Below are 14327 nucleotides of genomic sequence, written 5' to 3' on the forward strand. Positions count from 1 at the left end.
AACACAGACGACTCGCCTAACGTACTGGTCACCTGCTGGCATAATGAGACACAGCAAGAAAAAATCTGGAAACTAAACTTCATTTTCACCCATGACTATTGTAGGACACGCACACCTCAATGAAAACTAAACACATTTTGCTATAAATTCAGTTAATTTTAGTTAGTTTTGTGAACGCTCATTACAGTTTTAGTTAATTTTCCTTTTTTGTTCTTATTTTTATTTCCGTTAACGAAAATGTTTTTTTCCTCACTTCTAGTTTTCATTATTTCGTTTACATGTACTCTATTTGAACAGGGATTTTTCAGTGTCAAATGGACTTTTTTTTTTTTTAATGTGTGTCTGTTAATGCAAATCAATTTATTTATTTATTTATTTTTCTGAAAGGCAAATGTTAAACGGGCTCTAACAAATCCACTTTATTGCGTGCTCATAGATTTTCTTTTGTCAGGGTCGCTCACCCAATGTGGTTTATTTAAATTTGTGAATTCTGTCACGCTTATTAGTGGCTCATGATTGCTTAAGGCCTATGTCTGAACTTGACTACAGAGGCAGAGCATCACTCCATCCTTTCAGGGTGAAGGACTTCACTTTCTTTGTGTCAAGGCAGCTCATAATTATCTTAATAGCTTTACCTAATCAAGTTATGGCTTAAAATCACTTGTGTTATAAGTATGAACTGTTCTAAATTCATTCAAATTTTGTTTCCAATTCACTTGCAGCAGTTTAGACCGAATTACTAACGATAATAACCTTGCTCTGGACTGTCAAAGGTGACTTTAACGCTGACTGTTCCGACAATTCATTTTATAACATTTCCTGGTCAGATTAGCCAATCTCTGCACTCTGGAATCAACATAATCAACATGGTCAATATTTTCCTGCGTGTTATTTCACCATGTTATCGATTCCAACTCTCCATCCGCATGTGGTTTGGCACATTATATTTATCTAAAACTCCACTCCGTCTCTAAATGTTTTGAAGAATTTTTCAAGCCTGGGATCAAATTTTGAGAATTTGACCATAAGTGAAAGTTATGGTGTTATCACCCCCTTTTGGGGCTTACCTTTCCCAGTTTTGATGATATTCCTCCCTATTCTTTGCAAGTACCCCCTTTTGGTGGCGAGACACTGTTGGTGTGGTCAAGTGGGTGCTGTAAAAACAAAAGCTCAGGACAGAACAGTCACCAGTCATGCACTTCATACAAAATTAGCATATATTTGATTTCATATTGAACCTCTGAGTGCAATGGTACATTTTAATTTGAATTTATCAAAGCTAAACACAATAATTTTTCTTTATTTTGCGCTTGTTCTTGTGCAGCACCACCTCTCAGCACATGCCCCTGTCGGTCATATCTCTACTTTTCTGAATTATTGACTATTTCAATGAAAGGACCTAAAAGATGGGGACCAGTGTTTATCCTTACATATCTCCATTTTGAATGTGACACGGCTATCATTCCCCTGTTATTCATAGACATCAATAGAGGGTTTGTTTTTTTTTTGGCTTTTTTCTTTGCTTTTTTCCTCTATAAAAGTTAATTGACTCTTTACAGTGGCCTGCTATGGTTAATAATAACATGTTCAGTCATGAGTGAAATCAAACCTTTTCTTCACTTTAGCATTTAACATCCCCAACAATATAATGTGATACATTAATCGAAACACAGCTACTAAAACACAATTTTCTTAATGCAAACATCAGTAACTCAAAATTAGCCACCAAAGGGTTAAGTCTGCAGTTCACACTCATGTCAAGCTACAGTCTCCCCCTTTAGTCTCTGTCATCCTTCTGTTCTTGTAAAAACAAATCAAAGCAAGACAAAACATCCACCCTTCTTTTACAGGCTGGGTGAATTGTTTGTGGACATTTACTAATCCTAAAGTCGGCACCATTTTTGTCTCAGTATCAAGTCAGTTAAAACTTTTAGTCGTCAGTCCATCACAGTCCAGTCACATGCATACATCCACACACATTCATACCAGAAGTTGCTGATAATGGAGTCTCACGCGCAACCTATTCGAGCCTCCCTCACCAGCAAGATGACGTCATCATTTTAGAGGAAAACAGTTCCTTGTTTTTTTGACTGGACTGACTCGCTGCAATCCTTTTAGGCTCAGGACTTCTCATGTGATCAGTGTCCCATATAAGCGAATTTCTCCCAAGCCCATTATAATCATGGAGAAAAACACTTTGCGACTGTTTTCTGTAAGAATATTTTATAGCGCTTTAAAGTTCAATCTCTCAGGCCTGGATTAAAGAGCTGATTTGTTAAATCAGGAACTCACAAAATACCAAAACATCACCACCGGTGGATCACACCTCTCAGATGTTCTTATTTCAGTGCACTGTAACAAAAGCAAAGACAAACGTAACCAATAAAATACTCATATAATAACAAATACTGGGGCCCATTGCAAACATGTCCAAGCATAAAACCATCTTTCTCTCTCTTAGAGAAAGAAAACAATCCAAACCTCACTGATGAAATCAACCTAGTGTTAAGCAAAACCCAAAAATCAACCAAAACTTCGCCAGAGAGTTTTTCTCCCTCCTGGGACAATATTGTGTAGGAACACAGGGACCGTAACTCCTTTTTGCCCTGACAAAAAACGTGTTGGATCTACTCGATTCAATAGTGGACACTGGTTGCACACAAATGTTTTGCTCTGACAGAAACTCAAACAACTGAGTTAAATCAACACAACCTTTTCATATTCAGTAAACCTGTGCATTTCGTGTTCATAAAACACGATTGAAACATGTTCAGATGGAGTAAGTTGAGCTCCTGGAATATTTTGATCCTTCAATTCTGTCAGTTTATTTCAACACTATTCAATAACTTTTATTCAAATTCTACTTGGTCACTTAAATACTACATGTTGTCTTCATATTGCATACCGCTCAACAAAGTCTAGATCCTGGTTACCATATAATTGAATGGGTCTACAACAACTACCATCCTCCTATCTTTCTCCTGGTTGCACCAGGGCTGGGAAATAACCCTGAAGTGATAGGTTGCCAGGCAGGGTACACCCCGGACAGCTGACCAGTCTATCAGATAGAAACAAACAGCCATTCACACTCACATTCATGGATAATTTAGAATCATCAATTAACCTAGCTCTAATAGCTGCATGACTTTTCACTGTGGCAGGAAACCAGAACACCCAGAGAGAAACCACTGCAAACTAGCCAGACTGTGGACCTGCACCCAAGACCTTCTTAATGTGGAGCAACAGCACCAACCAGCATGCCAACAATGTAGGAAATACAGGAAAGCTATGATTTCCTGTATTTGATGCAGAATTATTTTGTTCTTGCCCTTGACAGGTTAATCCACAATAAATAGCAACAGCATGCATGGGGTGTGGGTGTCGTTGTCGCCTCTTATAACTCCAGTGATTTTCCTGTAGTTTGAAATCGTATGCGGTGTCGTGGATTCCGTGAGTTCAGCAGCTAACCACTCTTATTAGATCGTATCGTGTCATCTCAATGAGAACAAATTGAGTTGTTGGATTTCGTACAGATCTTTAAAGCCTGAGGCAATTGTGTTAAATACACGCGAGATGCTTACGTAAATCCAAGGGCTGGCCCCCTTTTTTTTCTCTATTTTTTATTTTTTTTTTTATTATTATTATTTTTTCAGTGTGTTCCTCCTTCAATTAAATCTCAATCAAAAATGTGGCGCTCCGAAATAAAACTCACACCGTTAATTCATCATTTTCACTCTGTACCACTGCTCCTTATCAGGCTGTGTGAAGCACAGTAAACAATTCAGTCGAGGCCTTGAGCCATAGACAGACATCACGCACAGACATTGTTTTCATAACCAAACTGCCTTAGACCCTGTCCCCTAAACCTACACAAACGCCCTCTGGGTGACATGAAATGCATTTAACCAATAAACAATCAATGGCTTCTTGTTGTTGTAACAGATTCTGTATTTGGACTATTGTGTGCAGCATTTTGCGTGTCAGCATAAGCATTTGTTAGTAAAGCATTCTTCATTGCAGCAGCGTGTGTGTGTGTGTATCACTCTTCATTGCACAAGCGTGTGCATGTGTGTGTGTGCATGTGTGTGTCTGTGTGTATGGATCACTTCTCAGTGAATTGAGTCAGCATTTCGATTTGTGTGTGTGTGTGTGTGTGTGTGTGTGTGTGTGTGTGTCATTTCTCACTCAATTGACTCAGCGTGTGTGTGTGTGTCAGTGAATCAACGAGTGCATATGTGTGTTTCTCTTCATTCTGAGTCAGTGCATGTAGATGTGTGTGTGTTTGTGTGTGTGTGTGTTCATCACTTTCCTGTTCTGGTGTTCTGGGTAAACCACGGCCTGAAGCGTGCCCTGGGGTCCTGCCCTCCTCCATTTCAGTCCGTTTGCATCCATTGGCAGTCCTTTTCTCCAGTGTCCTGCATCTTCTCCTTGTCCAGCTCCTCCTTAACTTGATCCTTTTGCTTCTGTAGCTCCTTCAGGGTTTGCTCCTGCTGTAGGAGCTTCTTGTCAGGTTTGGCGACCTCCTGCTCCAGCAAGCTCCGGCCTGATTTCAAGTCCTGTGTCTGGGACTCCAAGCCTGACTGATGGGTTCGATTATCAGCCAGCTCCTCCTGAGCCATGCTCAGTTTCTGCTCTGATGCCTTGAGCTCTTACTGAGGGCCGAAACCTCAGAGTCTTTTCCGTACACGTCAGATTGAAGTCCATTGATGTTTTCCTTGCTTTGCTCCACGGCCTTCTGCGGCTCTGCTGTCCGGCTCTTCTCAGAGGTCAGCTCCTGGCCGAGCCCCGACACCTGTGCCTTCAGCTTATTTTCTTCTGGTGCTTTTGTCCATTCTGAGGTGCCTCCTGACCTCAGTTACTCCTCCTGTCTCTGGCACGCCCTTTTTGCTTCCCGATCATCCGTGTTGGTCCGTCACTGTCCTGCACAGTTTTAATGCAGAGTTGTTAAGGTCAGCCTTCTTTTGCTCAGCCTCACTTTTCCTCTGGGCTTAATGGGCGTCTCGTCACAGCTCTGTCAGCTGAAGCTGTCTGGAAATCTCCCCCGTGTAGTGAAACGGGCCTTGGATTTAACGCTCTCCGTCTCCGCTGCATGAGATCGGTTTCCTGCAGCACTGTTGACATTTTCAGGTTGTTGTTGTGGGTCCAGCTGCTGTAGCATTTGGTCAGGGTCACATCAAAGATGGTAGAGGAGAGAGCAGGAGTCCAGGTCAGCCTCGGCAAAGCAGCCTGTAATCAAGCATAAAGAGAAAAAACAAAAACAAAACAAAAACAGACGAACAGGAAAATGATGTTGTGTTGGCTGTGTTATTCAGAGAGGGGAGAAACACCGGGCCAGGCCCTGTGTCAGCCTTCTCTCCCCCTTTTTTTTGTTTTTTCTCACTATATAATCAACTCATAACCCACCAAGCTGACAGGACAACACAGGTACATGTTAAAATTGTTAAGATCATGTTTAAAAGCCCATAAAAGGAATTTTCTTTCATTCAGTAATCACTTGTATTAATCAATCAGCAGAAAACATGTCACAATTTCAATCTTTTTACTTTCACTAAATTTGTCGTGTCATCACTGGTTGGTCAGACCAGTGTCTTTTTTTTTTTTTTTGAAGATAAGTTGTTGTCCTGCAACCCAGAGAGTTTATTTGTTAGTAGTGGATAAACTTTATCATTTAACAACAGGTGTATGTTAAATTTCGCTGCTTTAACCTTGCTGGAAAATCTTCACGTGTTCATGAATGTAAGCTGTTTCTTCATTGCGTGTGTGTGCGTTTGTAGGTGGGTTATTTTAACTTTTTTCTCAAACAAGGCATTTCTCTAACACGTGCCTTTCTCATACATTTCTCTGGTTGTGTGTGTGTTTTTATTTTGTTTCCCAAATTTTGATTTCCCACCTTAAATAACAGCATTCCATGTCTACAGCCAGGAGTTAGAGCTTGCTTGTGAGATTCAGGGACACATGGTGCCAACAACAATTCAGTCAAAAACTTGCCTGCAAATTTCCAGTGATGGTAACCGATAACTGGAGGAGAAGATGTCCTTTAAGCTTCTTTTCCGGGTGGGGACAGAGTGAGGTCAAGCTGTAAACTTTTGAGCCAAAGCTTGGCCTGTCTGTCGTCCCAATTCTGTTTATGCTTTTGCCGCTGTACTCAGGTTTCCAGGTTGGGAGAAATCCACCTGTATTAACACACTAAAACATTCATTTAGTATTTCTTTTCTGAAAACCTTCACTTACTATTTCTTTTCTGAAAACATCCTGATTCACTTCATCTGACTAGATTTTACTCTCTCTCTCTCGGTGCATACTTCTCACAGTCTGGCCGTTGCCTTTTATGGGCATGCAGAGTTCCTGTCACACACACAGCTGAAATTCGTGCTTGATCACACCCTATATTATGATAAAACCAACAGTAAATCAAATGTAACCGCTTATATTATTGGGCTGAACCAAGAGTCACTTTAAAAATCTTATAAATCCTGCTTCACACCATAAAACTGAAACAAATCACAGCTGTATTTATCACTCAGTCTTACTCTGCCGACTGAAGTGCCGGTCTAAATCATGCACGATTTGTCTTTTCTATATCAAAACTCAGCCAAACATCAAACATTTACCCTAGTCATTCAAAACCTTATTTGTAATATTATAATCAGCAAAATCAGCGTCTTATTTACAGGTCTTTAACAGTATTTGCAAATCATAATTATAAAACTCAAAAAACACGCTAAACCGGAAGCAAAAGTCCTCTGTGCGCTTCACAGCAGCCACCTCATTTGCAGGTTCACACACCGTCTGAAAATAGCTCGCAGCGCTGCAGCGCGCTCTCGTCACACACAGTCTCTCACACAGTTCTATTATTTTATATTACAAAGACGTCTTATATTTACAGCCACTGTCAGGCCTGGCAGATTTAGCGCCTACACAATTTTGACAAATTTAAGTTAACGGGTCCAACCGAAGAAAGTCCAACTTTTTTGTAATCAATTAACCAGTATCAGACTCTAACTGTATCTGGCCTCATCTCTAAAGTCCCTAACTCAATTTAACAGTGTCCAAAAAAGCGCAGACACCGTTCCAAACGGTGAGTGGTGCAACCACTAGTTATTCTGGAGTGCCCCAAGCTCCACAGTGACCAACTGACTATCCCTCAAAGAGGACAAGGCCTAGGCGTCCCCGACCTTGGCAAGCGTTACCTCTGAGCACTGCGCTTCCTAGCAGACTCCAACTGCCGTCCTATAATAATTTATAACACTTTAAAACAACAGTCAACCCCCCAAAACAAGAGTATGACTGAGGCAGGTGCAACCTAGTGGTCAATGGGGACTCCAACCCACAAAATGACCACTCAGGTCCACTCCCATGACCAATTGGGACTCCAACCCACAAAATGACCAATTCCCTATCCAACTACTTGGGACTCCAACCCAATTTCTTAGCAGACTCTAACTGCATTTATTTCTCAGCAGACTCTAACTGCATTTATTTGTTAGCAGACTCTAACTGCATTTATTTCTTAGCAGACTCTAACTGCTTCAACTCATGAGATTTTTTCATCAAAATCAAAACAGACATTTACCAGTAATTTCAGTGAGTAGACTTCAATTTTATCATGTCCAATTTGGCACACTTTGGAAATAATTCAACAGGTAGTGCTTTACCTTTGTATAAGCCGGCTTATGCCCACTCACGTCAGACCACTGGCTTGTGCCTGTCCGTTCGACAACCTCGGACCGTCCAAACCTCCAAAATTCCACCCCAATACCACAGGACGAGCCCCCAAAACTGTTACGGATTCAAATATTGGGGATGGATACAAGAGGAAAAACCACAATAACAACACTGGTCCGGCCGGGTTGAGTCAAACGATGATTTTAATGATCACACGCGTGGGAGATGGACACCGTACGCAGACAGCATCAGATCTCAAAATGGTGGAGCATTGATCAAACTCTTATAGCCTCTAGTGGCCCCCACCTAATCATAAAAGCCTAAACATTCACATTCTTTCTCTCACACAGCGCCTAAGCTACGACCTTGGCTCCCTGTTTATCTGCTCCTGCTGAGATGGGGCAGAAAACTCCAGTATGTTCTGTTCTCTTCTAATCAGACAAATAAGGCGATGACTTTCTGCAAACAGTATTTCTCATAACTCAGCAGTATAATGCATCATAAAACAATATCATTCATTCACAATAAATCAGCAGTCTAATGTAATGCAACTCAGCTTAACAAATGCAATAGTTATCACCGTCTTCTAATTCAGGAGAATAATGCAAAATAAAACTACATAATAATTCACCATCTTTAATTAAGGGTCTAACATGGCATAAAATAATATTATACTCTGACACTCAAAATGATCTTCTGATCATAGCTATTCCTGAGGCCACAAATCTCAGCAGCGCCACCTGAGTAAAATCTTAGTAAACCTCTTTACTAAGGAGGAAGTTCTTCAACTTCCTGACCAAACACTTATTGAACCATAAACTGACCAATAACTCTTATATTCTCTTATTCTTTAATCACACACTGGTCTCTTTTCTCTCCTATTTCCTCATAACATCTCATGTTACTTTTATCTCAGTACTGTCTTTTTCTCAAAGTTTCATTATCCTTACTTCAAAGCTTCTCATTACTTCAAAGTTCCCGTTCATCACTGTGTTAATGTTATGCTAACATAGCTGTTTCGCTAGTCACATAGCACATCACTATATACCAGCTAGCCAAACTTCAGTAACCCTACAAACATCACTGCTGCTTGCTTTCCTGTCTTCATGTATGTCGGAAGTGATAGCAGAGCTGTGCCTTTTAATTTGTTTTAGAAATCCCTCAGTCAGAACCTGGTATATGATATTTAGATGGAAACTAGCGAGCTAACTCTCTGCTAACTTCTAACTCCGTTACATTTCAGAAATTCTTTTTTCATGGATGCCTGGGTGTTAAACTTCATTGTTACACCTGGTAGAGCAGCCACACTGATCATTTTATTACAGATGAAAGAATTCAGACAGTTTTTAAACTCTCAGTGATCCTGCAGTGATCGTTTGACTTTGGGACCTGCAGTGTGGTTTGGGTCCAGACACGGCTAATGACCAGACTTAAAGACCAAATTTCGGGTCACTTTTGCCGGTCCCAAGCCCAAATAAAGGAGCTAGCTTGAAGCGTGACATAAAAAACAATAATTGCTAAGAAAAGTGTCATTTGTAGTTCTAAATATATTCTAAATGCATTTAGATCGTTTTTACTCACTTTATGTCTCTTCCACGATCTTATGTCTCTCTCCTATGTTGGTTAGGACCACAGTGATACTGGGAATTCCACGGTGTTCACTGTCTTCAGCAAGCTTACAAGGGCCGGTTGAAGGGCTACAGTCTCATCATACATGTGCAGTGTTCCTACAAGCCATAAGGTTACCTTGAGTGAGGAAGATGATGATTTACAGTCCGTCTGAGTCCATAGGTTGATGTGCAAGCACATTTGTCCCATTCTCCACAGAGGGCAGTGGGCATAGGTGTGACGTCACAAACACTTAAGTTGCTGCGTTAGAGTGACAGCAGAAAATTGTGAGCGTTCCACTTGTATGCGGCAAGAAGTAGGCACACATTGCCAGGGATGTGGTTGGAACGGCTGACTAGATAAGGCCTGGTGTCCAGCTAATGAAAAAGAGCCGAAAATGGGGGTGTGGCTGTGCACTGGTGTGCACTTTAAATGTACCCCTTCTGCCCTGCCTTACAGGGCCGCCCAAGTGGCTCATGGGAACGTGACAGGCCCCATGGCAGAGATTGAGGACAGAGGGCAGTGGTTCGAATCCCATGCGGACCAATGTAGGGAAATACAAAAAAAAATTAGAAAAAGTTTCCTGGCTCTGAAATTCACCTGCTGGCCTTGCTTAGGAGACCGCAGGCGAGCCCGCAGTAGAAGGGTTCTCTCTGCTTTTAACCGCTGTCTCAAAACATTTTTTCCATCAATCAATATTGCTTGTTATGCTTGCTATGGACCACCAAACACGCCACGCCACGCATTGTCGCTTTCGCAATCTTTTCTTCATGTCCAAACAAACGCTCAATTTTGCCTTCATTAACACAAATTAGACATCAAAACCTAGGTATTTTTCTTGCCTTTCACAAAATGCCACTGTCATTATTGTAGGACTTGCCGTTTTCTCGCCAATGGCCTCGAAGCAACACAGTTAAAAAATCTCCACATTCAAAGTATATGGAGACTTGAGTGAAAATGACAGCTGAAATTCTGTAACGGAGGCGTTTTCAACTCCTCATATCTTCTAGATGTATTTTTCTTTAGAGACCTGAAAACCGCCTTGATTTTTTTTTTTTTTTTTTTTTTTTTTTTTATTAAAGCCTGCTGATTGTTACAGTGAAAGAATGATGTCGACAGCCCGTGTACTTTTGGAGTTACAGAACATTTTGTAACACGAAGAAACAGCAGTTTTCACCTCTCAGTTGTGCTAAACGCTTGAAATATATTATGGAGAACGTGCTTTGGGAGCGAGAGACCCGGGTTGAAATCTAGCCAGTGGCAGTATCTAATATCTTTCCCTAATTCACTTTATAATTACAAATTCTCAACACTTGAACATTCCCACGTGTGTTCTGATCAAAACAGTGCAAGAATGAGCTCTTTAGCGTTTGATTTTCAACTTATCCACATTTCTTTGCGGACACTCCTGCATGTCACAAATACATTGCACAAAGCGCATCTGTGGCTGTGTACCATTCGTGGTGCGTTGGCTCCCTCTACTGGTACGCGCCTCATTCAAATGTCGCCACACATTTAAAAATGCAGGGTGTCTTTACACTGTCATAGCTTCTAGATAGATTTCTTCAGAGACCTGAAAATCGCTGTGATTATTCACCATAGCCTGCTGAGTCTTACAGTGAAAGAACGATGTCAACGTATAGCATCGTCAGTTACTTTAATTGTGTTTGGTTTTTTATCAAATCCTACAAAACAGGACCATTGTGACACAAAACCTCTCACACACTAACACAAACTCTTTATACAGACACAGAGCTTTCCATGTATAAATAAGGCAGACAAAAATGCATAAAACACAAGCTATCAACAGACTGTTGGTGGACACCATGTCACTTTATTTTGTTTTTATCTTGTTTCTTTTTGGTGTAGCCTCATTAAACAAAATGTTTATAAAAATGACCACTTTTATTATGAATTATTATGAAATGAATAATTCATTATTAATTATTTATTATGAACACACCTGCCACCCTCAAGTGGAGGTGGCAGAGAGGAGGCACTTGGAGTTTCGGTCGAGAAAGTGTCCGTGTGACTGAGTCCTGTCCCATCGCTGCTTCAAGGTCTGTCGGTCCAGCTTGTTGAGGGCCTGAGAGCAAAGACGGATATCCTGGACCAGCTCTGACAAACTGTCCAGGTCTGGACTCTCCCAGGGGCCAGAGACCTGACAACCTGCAGGTTAAGCAACAAAGAAACATTTTACTTCATATCCATAATTTCCATTTTCCCCCCTATAAATATTTGACATCCAAATGTAGCCTATGAGCTAGCATCCAGCAATATTTTCTGCCCCATAAAATGGAAAATTAATTCACAACTAATCTTTTTTTTTTTAATCTTCAAACCACACTTCTATATTGTAATGTCTGTGTGTGTACTCATCATGTAACACCTCTGTGCATACATACTAAATGTTCAAACTTAGAAATGTGTCAAAAGGAAACAGACTGATAGCAAGAAACAAACTGTTGCCAAGTACAACTTTGCACAGGTGATAAAAACATCAAAGAAATCCAAATTGTGAATTAGTGTGAAACTCCATGTCCATGGAGTATCTCCAAGTTCACACATATGCATACCTTCGAGGTTTAGAAGTGTCAGTGGTCGACGGGCCTCTCTGACAGACGCCAGGATGTTGTGAAGTCCCGCTGATGTAACAGACGGATTTCCTGACAGATTCAGACTCACCAGTGTGGGACACGACGAGAGGCACCTGTGAAATAATAATAAAAAGTCCAACAGGCCAGTAAAGAGTGACAATTTAAACAAAGGCAAAGCCCTAATAACATGAGTAATAACTGAGCCGTAGAAATGACGCCCGCACACACAAACCTCGCCAAGGTAGCTAGTAACCCTGTGTAAACACATTAGTCAACAATTAAATGTTCAGCTTGTTTAACTCCCAGCTCCACCCACAGCCTGTATCCTAGAAGACAAAGTCTTTAAGTTAAAACAACTTCACATTTGCAACCAACTGCAGCTCATAAGTGTAATAAAGTATTCAGCATCACAGAGACAAGGATCGTTGCAGGTTTATTCTTAACTCATTAAACTCCTACTTTTTTCCATAATTTGTTCCAAATCATTTAACATCTCAACGTCATTCCACATTGTAATCAGTGACTTCCCTTAAGTTTGTCACTCACCATGAGTCCAATAGTAGTCAGATAATGAGCCCCATGTAACTATTCTGTAACCACTGAACATCTGTTCAATTGTCACTTGTCTGTCTGTGCTGAATCCTTTACAAGCACTCTTAAAGGAAAACAAACATTAGCCAAACACACGGTTCATCCTGGTCATCCTGGTCATCCCAATTCTGTTAATCTATCCTTTTGCCGCTGCACTCATATCATTTGATTACTTTTTCTTAAGACATTCAGTCTCTAATTCCTCTGTTTTCATGTTGCAACGTCTCTCACCAGCTCACAAGCTATATTCAGACTTGCTGTTTGACGCACGCGCACACACGCGCACACACACACACACACACACACACACACACACGCGCGCACACACGCGCACACACACACACACACACACACACACACACTCTCTCTCTCTCTCTCTCTCTTCTCTTCTCACTCTCTCAAACCAACACAGTCCACATTGATTATTCTTCTGGACCTCAGCGGATCCACCAAAATTCATGTAAGTATATCAACCATTCAGATTTATTTCTTTTCCTCAGACCACGCCGGATCTGTTAATATCAACAACGCTGCACACTCAGAATTGTACAGCTGATTCTTCCCTTCAGACCGCGCCGGATCTGTTACTTCAGCACAATAAACACTGATTTTCCTTCTAAATCAGTTTACCAAGAGCCACAAAACCATTTCTGACTCGATTTTCTGAAATTCTGTGTCACTTAAACATCCTGACAGCACCAGGTGTTTTCTGTCGGACTTCCTCGTCCCAAATTACTCTTTTTACTCACAAATAAGTGTATCTCAAAATGATCTTCTGATCATAGCTATTCCTGAGGCCACAAATCTCAGCAGCGCCACCTGAGTAAATTCTTAGTAAACCTCTTTACTAAGGAGGAAGTTCTTCAACTTCCTGACCAAACACTTATTGAACCATAAACTGACCAATAACTCTTATATTCTCTTATTCTTTAATCACACACTGGTCTCTTTTCTCTCCTATTTCCTCATAACATCTCATGTTACTTTTATCTCAGTACTGTCTTTTTCTCAAAGTTTCATTATCCTTACTTCAAAGCTTCTCATTACTTCAAAGTTCCCGTTCATCACTGTGTTAATGTTATGCTAACATAGCTGTTTCGCTAGTCACATAGCACATCACTATATACCAGCTAGCCAAACTTCAGTAACCCTACAAACATCACTGCTGCTTGCTTTCCTGTCTTCATGTATGTCGGAAGTGATAGCAGAGCTGTGCCTTTTAATTTGTTTTAGAAATCCCTCAGTCAGAACCTGGTATATGATATTTAGATGGAAACTAGCGAGCTAACTCTCTGCTAACTTCTAACTCCGTTACATTTCAGAAATTCTTTTTTCATGGATGCCTGGGTGTTAAACTTCATTGTTACACCTGGTAGAGCAGCCACACTGATCATTTTATTACAGATGAAAGAATTCAGACAGTTTTTAAACTCTCAGTGATCCTGCAGTGATCGTTTGACTTTGGGACCTGCAGTGTGGTTTGGGTCCAGACACGGCTAATGACCAGACTTAAAGACCAAATTTCGGGTCACTTTTGCCGGTCCCAAGCCCAAATAAAGGAGCTAGCTTGAAGCGTGACATAAAAAACAATAATTGCTAAGAAAAGTGTCATTTGTAGTTCTAAATATATTCTAAATGCATTTAGATCGTTTTTACTCACTTTATGTCTCTTCCACGATCTTATGTCTCTCTCCTATGTTGGTTAGGACCACAGTGATACTGGGAATTCCACGGTGTTCACTGTCTTCAGCAAGCTTACAAGGGCCGGTTGAAGGGCTACAGTCTTATCATACATGTGCAGTGTTCCTACAAGCCATAAGGTTACCTTGAGTGAGGAAGATGATGATTTACAGTCCGTCTGAGTCC

General features: G+C 40.9%; 1 long non-coding RNA gene across 1 annotated transcript; it reads right to left on the reverse strand.

The window, feature by feature from the left end:
* Positions 1-4206: 4206 nt before the first annotated feature.
* Positions 4207-9715, reverse strand: LOC146366041 (uncharacterized). The gene is made up of 3 exons (XR_014798635.1): positions 9247-9715; positions 5989-6186; positions 4207-5226 (listed from the first exon to the last, which is right to left on the reverse strand). It is a non-coding gene; the product is annotated as an uncharacterized LOC146366041 (long non-coding RNA).
* Positions 9716-14327: the final 4612 nt, after the last annotated feature.

Source organism: Perissodus microlepis, chromosome 19, assembly GCF_051167445.1.
Source record: "Perissodus microlepis isolate ML-2025 ecotype Zambia chromosome 19, ASM5116744v1, whole genome shotgun sequence".
NCBI lineage: Eukaryota > Metazoa > Chordata > Actinopteri > Cichliformes > Cichlidae > Perissodus > Perissodus microlepis.